The following is a 12,073-nucleotide window of genomic DNA, read 5'->3' on the forward strand; positions in this document are numbered from 1 at the left end:
AAGGTGCTGACGGCATTCTGTGATTGACACTGAACAGGCGGTAGCCATAGGCGAGAAGTACTTTCGACACTGTAAAATTGTAGCTGGACGTTCAAATGAAGGTTTGAACAAATTTCAAGCCTGATTTAAGTTCCAAATTTTCTAATTTTAATTCCTGGAAACACTGTCTGAGTCGGAAAAATCGTTACTGTCACGGTAGAACGTTCACACTTTCAGCAGGAGTTTTATCGAAGCATTTCTAACTGGCACGTGTTAGGTGTGAAGTAGACACATAGACTAAGCAAATACTAAATGTGCAATGAACTTTGTTTATAGGCTCCTTTAGTGCAGGTCGAATGTCCTTGACATATATTTGTCACTTGAAAAATAAATTAACAGCGAGCTATAGTGGTGGATCTGAAATTAACGCACCTGCATCTTAGGATCTGCGTCACGACGTCCTTAAGAGATAGCTGAAAGATACTAAGAAAGATAGGTGTGCATTCATTGCAAAGTGAAGATGTGCTTTCCTTTAGAAACACACCACGCAGGCAAATGGGAGCATATTCGATAAGGCCACCTAGTATTAAAGTGATTAGACTAGGTGATTCAGCTGAACGTATTGACAAGCGAAACCCTCTAATGCTATGAGGATGCTTACACAAAAAGTGAGACATGAGTATTAAAGATGTTCGAAATAATAGTTCAGAAATGGTAGTCCAGCTCTTATTGAGGTCTTCAGTCCGAAGATTGGTTTGATGTAGCTTTCCATGCTATCTGTCCTGTGCAAGCCTCTTCATCTCTGCATAGCAACCGTGACTCACATCCATTTGAACCTCCTTGCTGTTTTCAAACCTTGATTCCCCTTTGCAATTTTTTACCTTCCACACATCCTTATAAATTTTTTATATGTGAAATTACGTCATTTTTTTACTTACTATTGGCTGAATTTGTTACTGTAGGTACACTTTTCTTCCTAACTAAGAGAGATTCTTCGATGAATTTTGCACAGCCGGCCGGACAGGCGTTGAACGCTCAACGGTACCTACCGACCGCCGTGCCATCCTCAGACCTTTGGCGTCACCGGATGCGGATATGGAGGGCCATATGGTCAGGACATAACTCTCCCGGCCGTTGTCAGCTTTCGTGAGCAGTGCAATCTACTTGTCAGTCGAGTAGTTCCTAAATTGTCTTTACAAGTGTTGAGTGCACCCCGCTTCCCAACAGCACTCGGCGGACTTGGACGGTGACCCATCCAAGTGCTAGCCAAGCCCGAGAGCGCCTAACTTCGGTGATCTGACGGGAACAGGTTTTACCACTGCGGCAAGGCCGTTGGCTAAAACTGTCAGCCATTCGGTGAAATACACTCCTGGAAATGGAAAAAAGAACACATTGACACCGGTGTGTCAGACCCATCATACTTGCTCCGGACACTGCGAGAGGGCTGTACAAGCAATGATCACACGCACGGCACAGCGGACACACCAGGAACCGCGGTGTTGGCCGTCGAATGGCGCTAGCTGCGCAGCATTTGTGCACCGCCGCCGTCAGTGTCAGCCACTTTGCCGTGGCATACGGAGCTCCATCGCAGTCTTTAACACTGGTAGCATGCCGCGACAGCGTGGACGTGAACCGTATGTGCAGTTGACGGACTTTGAGCGAGGGCGTATAGTGGGCATGCGGGAGGCCGGGTGGACGTACCGCCGAATTGCTCAACACGTGGGGCGTGAGGTCTCCACAGTACATCGATGTTGTCGCCAGTGGTCGGCGGAAGGTGCACGTGCCCGTCGACCTGGGACCGGACCGCAGCGACGCACGGATGCACGCCAAGACCGTAGGATCCTACGCAGTGCCGTAGGGGACCGCACCGCCACTTCCCAGCAAATTAGGGACACTGTTGCTCCTGGGGTATCGGCGAGGACCATTCGCAACCGTCTCCATGAAGCTGGGATACGGTCCCGCACACCGTTAGGCCGTCTTCCGCTCACGCCCCAACATCGTGCAGCCCGCCTCCAGTGGTGTCGCGACAGGCGTGAATGGAGGGACGAATGGAGACGTGTCGTCTTCAGCGATGAGAGTCGCTTCTGCCTTGGTGCCAATGATGGTCGTATGCGTGTTTGGCGCCGTGCAGGTGAGCGCCACAATCAGGACTGCATACGACCGAGGCACACAGGGCCAACACCCGGCATCATGGTGTGGGGAGCGATCTCCTACACTGGCCGTACACCACTGGTGATCGTCGAGGGGACACTGAATAGTGCACGGTACATCCAAACCTTCATCGAACCCATCGTTCTACCATTCCTAGACCGGCAAGGGAACTTGCTGTTCCAACAGGACAATGCACGTCCGCATGTATCCCGTGCCACCCAACGTGCTCTAGAAGGTGTAAGTCAACTACCCTGGCCAGCAAGATCTCCGGATCTGTCCCCCATTGAGCATGTTTGGGACTGGATGAAGCGTCGTCTCACGCGGTCTGCACGTCCAGCACGAACGCTGGTCCAACTGAGGCGCCAGGTGGAAATGGCATGGCAAGCCGTTCCACAGGACTACATCCAGCATCTCTACGATCGTCTCCATGGGAGAATAGCAGCCTGCATTGCTACGAAAGGTGGATATACACTGTACTAGTGCCGACATTGTGCATGCTCTGTTGCCTGTGCCTATGTGCCTGTGGTTCTGTCAGTGTGATCATGTGATGTATCTGACCCCAGGAATGTGTCAATAAAGTTTCCCCTTCCTGGGACAATGAATTCACGGTGTTCTTATTTCAATTTCCAGGAGTGTAGTTCTAAATATCGACCACTGATAAAGTAATCGAAATTCTTTGGGGTTCCAAATGATATGTGACAGCGTTTTATTTTCAAAATTTTACATTTTACTGGCACACTACAGCTAGCGACAGTAATTCACTGCCTTTATGCAGCGCTGCAGGATACGATAGCACCGAGTGACAGGCTGTTCCTGACGTTGTCACTGATGACGAATGTAATATACGACGCAGTGGTGAGTCACTGGAACTGGAAGATGCACGAGAGCCGTGAGAAAAGATCTCGTTCGACAGTCGATACATGAGGGGCCACAGACGTTCCGTCGCGAATCTCGGAATATTGTTCACTAAATATTACTAATCAAAGTCCACTTTTGGCATAGCAAGCACCTGGAGGAGCTTAGGGGTCATTGAAGCTATAATAAAACAACATCACTATGCTGTAAACCAGTTAAATCAGTAGACAAACATATATTGTTAAGCTACTGACGATGTAGGAATAGCTACGAAGTTAAGCAAAGAATGCAAGAGATTTAGTTTGGGCACCAGTCTTGCCAGTCAGCGATAGGACATACTCAGAGTCTGCTCTTTTGTGACAGTCGACAAATGGCTCTGAGCACTATGGGACTTAACTTCTCAGGTCATCAGCCCCCTATAACTTAGAACTACTTAAACCTAATAACCTAAGGACATCACACACATCCATGCCGGAGGCAGGATTCGAACCTACGACCGTAGCGGACAGTCGACCGTATGATGCACTCAGAGCTTGTTGTTCTGTGACAGTCGGTTTTACCATGTTCTCGAATTATTAAACTTTTTTGAGATGAATCGTTTCAGGCTACTTAATTATTATTGTTTTCCTGTGCTCAGTAATAAATGCACTGTAATGGCATCCCAAGACTTATTTCAAGTAAATTAGCTAGCTGCACGTCCGTCTATAATCGTAGATGATCTGCTTGCATCTTCTAAACAATTCAGTGCACTAGAAGAACAGCTTCGAGGGCCAACATCAACGAGAGATTCATCGAAAACAGGTGGGAGGAAATCCTGCGTGACGATACATTAAGAATCCAGGTAAGGGTTTACCTTAACTACTGAAGAGTCAGGCATGACCATTTACACTGAACGTCATCTACATTAGTTTCTATGGACTCGTGGCTAGGCTGAGATACAGTTATGGAGATTTGGTAACGCGAGGTGATGTTGAACGAGCATCCCTTGTGTGGAGAGGATCCTGTTGAAAAACCTGTTTTGTAGGTAGTAAAGGATACGCAGTAATCTGTCAAGAATTGTGCAGGATGTGATCTATGGATCAGAAGTAACCGAAATGAGTGGTGAGCGGTTAGCAACGGCAAATCACATCTAGATAGATACTCCGCAAGCCAACGTACGGTGCGTGGTGGAGGAGTGAGAAAAGTGTGCAGTACGAGGTGCATTCAAGTTCTAAGGCCTCCGATTTTTTTTCTCCGGACTGGAAAGAGATAGAAACATGCGTATTGTTTTAAAATGAGGCTGCGTTCATTGTCAATACGTCCCAGAGATGGCAGCACCGTACGGCAGATGGAATTTTACCGCCAGCGGCGAGAATGAGAACTGTTTTAAATACTTAAAATGGCGACGTTTTCCTTACTTGAACAGCGTGCAATCATTCGTTTTCTGAATTTGTGTGGTGTGAAACGAATTGAAATTCATCGACATTTGAAGGAGACATGTGGTGATGGAGTTATGGATGTGTCGAAAGTGCGTTCGTGGGTGCGACAGTTTAATGAATGTGACAACAAACCGAAACAACCTCAGGCTCGCACAAGCCGGTCTGACGACATGATCGAGAAAGTGGAGAGAATTGTTTTGGGGGATCGCCGAATGACTGTTGAACAGATCGCCTCCAGAGTTGGCATTTCTGTGGGTTCTGTGCACACAATCCTGCATGACAACCTGAAAATGTGAAAAGTGTCATCCAGGTGAGTGCCACGAATGCTGACAGACGACCACATGGCTGCCCGTGTGGCATGTTGCCAAGAGATGTTGATGCGCAACGACAGCATGAATGGGACTTTCTTTTCGTCGGTTGTGACAATGGATGAGACGTGGATGCCATTTTTCAATCCAGAAACAAAGCGCCAGTCAGCTCAATGGAAGCACACAGATTCACCGCCACCAAAAAAATTTCGGGTAACCGCCAGTGCTGAGAAAATGATGGTGTCCATGTTCTGGGACAGCGAGGGCGTAATCCTTACCCATTGCGTTCCAAAGGGCACTACGGTAACAGGTGCATCCTACGAACATGTTTTGAAGAACAAATTCCTTCCTGCACTGTAACAAAAACGTCCGGGAAGGGCTGTGCATGTGCTGTTTCACCAAGACAACGCACCCGCACATCGAGCTAACGTTACGCAACAGTTTCTTCGTGATAGCAACTTTGAAGTGATTCCTCATGCTACCTATTCACCTGACCTGGTTCCTAGAGACTTTTGGCTTTTTCCAACAATGAAAGACACTCTCCGTGGCCGCACATTCACCAGCCGTGCTGCTATTGCCTCAGCGATTTTCCAGTGGTCAAAACAGACTCCCAAAGAAGCCTTCGCCGCTGTCATGGAATCATGGTGTCAGCGTTGTGAAAAATGTGTACGTCTGCAGGGCGATTACGTCGAGAAGTAACGCCAGTTTCATCGATTTCGGGTGAGTAGTTAATTAGAAAAAAAAATCGGAGGCCTTAGAACTTGAATGCACCTCGTAAAACGTAATAAGTTCCCGTCACGGAAGAACAACATTCGTGTCCAACGATTATGAACATTTCGTGAGTGAAACGTAACGAACGGTTACCAAGAAGACGTCGCGAGGAAGAAGGAAGAAAACAGAGGCAGCAGTCGTGGCGAGTACAGCCACGTAACCCGGAGGAAGCCTCGCTGAACGCAGGGAACGCAGTCCGGGGGACAACAGCTGCAGTGCGCCGTACGCCGGGGGCGCACACGCAGAGGTCCGGGGTTGGACGCGCGGGTGCGTTGTCAGCATACTCTTCAATCAGCTATGTCGCCGAAGAGCAAAGCAACTTAGATATGTCGAGGTGAATGTTAGTTGTAACAGGGCCTAATAGTGATTAGGTATGTGGAATAAATTCCTGTTGAGATCAGTGGAACTAATTAAAGAGAAGATGAGTAACATAGAATGGTAAAGCAGGGAATAGTTCAAGTGAATATGCGTTCAGTAGATAGTGTTGCAGGAACCAGTAGTCACTCAGCCAGTCCGTTATTAATGAGGCTGTACAGTAGCTAAAGGAAATGGAAGCGTGAACGTTCGTGATATGCAGGAGATGGTTTTAGCTGTTTTGAGCAAAATATATGCAGGAGGAGGTTTTAGCTATTTTGAGCAAAATAGGGAGATTCACCGTAAATTAGGCAACATTAATGTATATAGATTTAGTGAGGGGTAAGATACAGACTGTTAGGGGTAAAATTGATGAATTAGAAGCATAGGTAAGAAACCATAATAGTAATGTAGACGGATACATCAACGGGGCTAATAGTGAAAAAGTACACAGTATGGTACGAATATTTGTCGTATGAGAAAATAAGTAAAGATTGGGATAGACCAGTATTCGATCCTATCACATCTCGTTTTCCAGGCACGACTACCAGGCACAACACACACACAAACACACACACACACACACACACACACACACACACACACACACACACACACACATATATATATATATATATATATATATATATATATATATATATATATATATTCCATCTGTAGGTTTTAACGACTGAGTACGCGAGTATAAAAATATGTGACATATATGGGCGTATATTTTGATTGAGTGGTTCATGGTGTGGGTTCCTGTAGTCATGTCCTAGTTCATGAACCACGGGCAAAGTATGAGTGGCCAAGTAAGTGGTCCCGACAGCCGGGATACCAGTTACCTTGGAATAAGGCTGGGCATCTCGGACATATTCTGAGTCGTGGTCACCTTTGTGCTCATACGGCAAAGACTACCAAATCCACCGTTCAATCTTTCGACCAACTTTGTTGTATGGGAGCGAAAGCTGGGTGGATTCAGGTTACCTTATCAACGAGGTTGAGGTTACGGATATGAAAGTAGCTAGGATGATTGCAGGTACTAGTAGATGGGAACAATGGCAGGAGGGTGTCCACAATGAGGAAATCAAAGAAAAACTGGGAATGAGCTCTATAGATGTAACAGTCAGGGCGAACAGGCTTAGATGGCGGGGTCATGTTACACGCATGGGAGAAGCAAGGTTACCCAAGAGACTCATGGGTTCAGCAGTAGAGGGTAGGAGGAGTCGGGGCAAACCAAGGAGAAGGTACCTAGATTCGGTTAAGAATGATTTTGAAGTAATAGGTTTAACATCAGAAGAGGCACCAATGTTAGCACTGAATAGGGGATCATGGAGGAGTTTTATAAGGGAGCTATGCTCCAGACTGTACGCTGAAAGGCCTAATCAGTCTTGATGATGATGATGATGATGATGATGACTTAAAAACTTAAATTATGTACACCATCAAGGGACCATAGTATTTGACATGAATTTCAACTTGATATCTCTACCACTCTCTGAGGAAAATAAGCCTTCATAGACGGAAAGATAGAGAGACGCACAAAAAAATGGCAAAAACATTATTTTTGTCCAACATTAAATATAAAAGGAAATGTCCTGACTACTAATAACTCACCAACGCCCAGCTCAAGCCGCTACGGATTTGGAAATGGTATTGATCTTGTACTGTAGGCTTCGTTTGACTAGGGATTTTTCAATTTTTTAAATAATAAATCATTATTAAAGAACTACTAGATCATTTTTAAAACTACATCTATGAAAACTGGTATTTGACTTCTTGTTTGGAAATAACAAAATACGTGTTTCAGTATTTTTGGACATACATTCCCCCCAACGTGTGAAATAGAACCTGAATGATTCACTGAGTCATTATCCAGAGGCCAACCGCTAAGGATACGAACTTGAAACTTGGAAAGGGTGTTGATCTTGTACTTTAGGCGTCATTTAGTCTACATCTACATCTACGTGAATACTCTGCAAATCACATTTAAGTGCCTGGCAAAGGGTTCATCGAACCACCCTCACAATTCCAATCTCGTATAGTGCGCGGAAAGAACGAACACCTATATCTTTCCGTACGAGCTCTCATTTACCTTATTCTGTCATGGTGATCCCTATGTAGGTCGGTGTCAACAAAATATTTCCGCGTTCAGAGAAGAAAGTTGGTTATTGGAATTTCGTGAGAAGATCTCGTCGCAACTAAAAATGCCTTTCTTTTAATGTTTTCCAGCCCAAATCCTATAACTTTTCTCTGACACTCTCATATTTCGCGCTAATACAAAAGCTGCTGCCTTTCTTTGAACTTTTTCGATGTACTCCGTCAGTCGTATTTGGCAAGGTTCCCACACCGGGCAGCAGTATTCTAAAAGAGGACGGACAAGCGTAGTGTAGGCAGTCTCCTTAGTAGGTCTGTGTCCGCCCCCGGTAGCTGAGTGGTCAGCGTGACAGACTGTAATTCCAAAGGGCCCGGGTTCGATTCCCGGCTGGGTCGGAGATTTTCTCCGCTCAGGGACTGGGTGTTGTGTTGTCCTAATCATCATCATTTCATCCCCATCGACGCGCAGGTCGCCGAAGTGGCGTCAAATCGAAAGACCTGCACCAGGCGAACGGTCTACCCGACGGGAGGCCCTAGCCACACGACATTTCATTTCAGTAGGTCTGTTACATTTTCTAAGTGTCCTGCCAATAAAATGCAGCCTTTGGTTAGCCTTCCCCACAACATGTTCTATGTGTTCTTTCCAATTTAAGTTGTTGGTAATTGTAATATCTAGGTATTCAGTTGAATTTACGGTTTTTAGATTAGACTGATTTATCGTGTAACCGAAGTTTAACGAGTTCCTTTTAGCACTCATGTGGATGACCTCACACTTCTCCTTATTTAGGGTGAACTGCCACTTTTCGCACCATTCAAATATTTTTTTTCAAAATCGTTAAGATTATTCGTAATTCCGTCCTTAAAAGGTGAAGCAGGGGACGAAAGGTCTTTTGAAAATATGCCGCTGTTAAGGTAATTTTGAAGCTAGAAGTTCGGATATTGGTTTTTGGCTTCTCTGACAGACATAAAAAAAATACATGTGTCAGTATTTTTGGAAAGACAACCACTAATGTGGTAAAATACAGGGTGATTCAAAAAGAATACCACATCTTTAAAAATGTGTATTTAATGAAAGAAACATAATATAACCTTCTGTTATACATCATTACAAAGAATATTTAAAAAGGTTTTTTTTCACTCAAAAACAAGTTCAGAGATGTTCAATATGGCCCCCTCCAGACACTCGAGCAATATCAACCCGATACTCCAACTCGTTCCACACTCTCTGTAGCATATCAGGCGTAACAGTTTGGATAGCTGCTGTTGTTTCTCGTTTCAAATCATCAATGGTGGCTGGGAGAGGTGGCCGAAACACCATATACTTAACATACCCCCATAAGAAAAAATCGCAGGGCTTCTTGGAGGCCAGTGATGAAGTGCTCTGTCACGGGCTGCCTGGTGGCCGATCCATCGCCTCGGGTAGTTGACGTTCAGGTAGTTACGGACAGATAAGTGCCAATGTGGTGGCGCTCCATCCTGCTGCAATATGAATTGTTGTGCTTCTTGTTCGAGCTAAGGGAACAGCCAATTCTCTGACATCTCCAGATACTGCAGTCTAGTTACAGTAGCACCTTCGAAGAAAAAGGGACCAAAAACTTTATTGGCTGAAATGGCACAGAAAACGTTCACCTTAGGCAAGTCACGTTCATACTGAGTTGTGTCCCGCGGATTCTCAGTGCCCCAACTGTCGTCGATTCACTTCTGCCGTACTCAATAACACAAAAAGCTTTCTGTTGAGCGGTCGCCATCTTAGCGTCAGCCGGCCGAAGTGGCCGTGCGGTTAAAGGCGCTGCAGTCTGGAACCGCAAGACCGCTACGGTCGCAGGTTCGAATCCTGCCTCGGGCATGGATGTTTGTGATGTCCTTAGGTTAGTTAGGTTTAACTAGTTCTAAGTTCTAGGGGACTAATGACCTCTGAAGTTGAGTCCCATAGTGCTCAGAGCCATTTGAACCATTTTTTTCTTAGCGTCAACTGACGCTGACGCCTAGTCAACAGCGCCTCAAGCGAACAAATGTACAACTAAATGAAACTTTATAGCTCCCTTAATTCGCCGACAGATAGTGCTTAGCTCTGTCTTTTGTCGTTGCAGAGTTTTGAATTCCTAAAGTTGTGGTATTCTTTTTGAATCACCCTGTATTTCTTGTTGTGAGCGGACACAAAGAGAATTGGCTGCTGTCTGTAAACAGCCGGAAGCAGCGTTGGCTGCCGTCGATATGCTTCTGGCTAATGCTGAATGTTGTGGCGATGTCGGGCCGCTGGGGACAACACTTGTGGTAACGCTGGAATGCCCTGATGACCCGTGTGTCGCTGCATCTTCTGATACACAACACCTGACCGGTCCGTCCTCACTGAAAAGTGGGTGGCAGAGAGTGGTGGGTTCTCCTGTTAATGGGTGGAAGGCGAAAGAGGAAGCAGGTTGCGCGGGTGGCTCCCTACGCCTCAGTAACAGGTACGAGGTGCTATCCCGTGTTGATGGTAACTCTGAACCAGCGCGGGATGCCTCTATTGGGCCAGTGGCTGATTCTACTGCCCGGTACGGACAAGTGCGTAGGGTGGGTATGCTGGTTGCTGTGAGCTCCAATGTTAGGCGCATGATGGAGCGCCTCAGGGAAATTGCAAGCAAGATGGGAAAGAATGCCGGTGTGCACTCGATATGTTTTCCGGGGGATCCCGTGATGCGGAAGAGGTCCTGCCGGCGGCTATCGAGCGCACTGGGGTGCAATCGGCTGCATGTAGTAGCACATGTTGGCATGAATGACGCCTGCCGCTTGGGTTCTGAGGGCATCCTCGGCTCGTTTCGGTGGATGGCTGATTCGATGAAGGCAACTAGCATCGCACGCGGGGAGCATACTAGTTTATTTGTAGCATCGTACCCAGTGCTGGCAGCGGCCCTCTGGTTTGGAGCAGAGTGGAAGTTCTAAACCACAGGCTTAGACGACTCTGCCACGGTATTGGATGCGAATTTCTCGACCTCCGCTATCGGGTACAGAGTTGTAGGGTTCCCCTTAATAGAAGAGGCTTGCACTACACGCATGAAGCGGGTACTAGCGTAGCGGAGTACGTGTGGCGTGCACATGTAGCTTTTTTAGGTTAGGGAAACCCTTCCTTGGGATTAAAGACGATTTGCCTGATAAATTAGCCACAGTGTCATCAGAGAACGTTCATCTTCACAGATCAAAGATAGAAAAGGTTAATTTAATTTTGATAAACTGCCAGAGCATCGAAGGAAAGGTCCAAGAATTAGTATCGTATATTTAAGATTATAATGCACAGATAGTATTAGGAACAGAAAGTTGATTCAAAGTAGACGTTATGACAACGAAATCCTAAGTTCGGACTGGAATATTTATCATGAGGATTGGTTATTCGCTAATGGTGGCGGCGTGTTTATTGCAGTAAATAATTCTACATAATCTAGCGAGGTTATCATGGGTCACGATTGTAAATTAATCTGCGTGAATTTATCAAAGATCGGTCAAAAATTGTAATTGGATACTTTTATAGATCGCCTGCCTCAGGATCTCTAGTGGTAGAGCGATTCAGACAGAACTTGACGAGCATCGATAATAATTTTCCTTATCATGTCATTGTAATAGCGGGTGACATCAACCTGCCAGGTGTAGACTGGGAGTGCCATGCTATGAGACCTAGTGCCAGAGACAGGGATTGTTGTGACATTGTTCTGGATGTCTTGTCGGAAAATTACTCTGAGCACATATTTAGAGAACCAACTCGTGAGGGTAACGTCTTAGACTTCCTGGCAACAAATAGACTTGAACTTAATGAGTCACTTAACTCAGAGGAAGGTATCAGTGATCGTAAAGCTGTGATGGCATCGTTCTTGTGAAACACATCTAGCTCTTTACTGTCATGAAATGTTGAATGCTATTGACAAGGGATTTCAGATAGATTCCGCATTTCTGGATTCCCGGAAGGATTTTGACACAGTACCACACAAGCGGCTTGTAGTGAAATTGCGTGATAATGGAATATCATCTCAGTTAGGTAACAGAATTCGTGACTTCTTGTCACAGAGGTCACTGTTCGTACTAACTGACGGAAAATCATCGAGTAAAACAGAAGCGTTATCTCGAGTTCCCCAAGGTAACGTTATAGGCCCTATGCTGTTCCTTATC

This window comes from Schistocerca cancellata, chromosome 8, assembly GCF_023864275.1.
Source record: "Schistocerca cancellata isolate TAMUIC-IGC-003103 chromosome 8, iqSchCanc2.1, whole genome shotgun sequence".
Classification (NCBI taxonomy): Eukaryota; Metazoa; Arthropoda; class Insecta; order Orthoptera; family Acrididae; genus Schistocerca; species Schistocerca cancellata.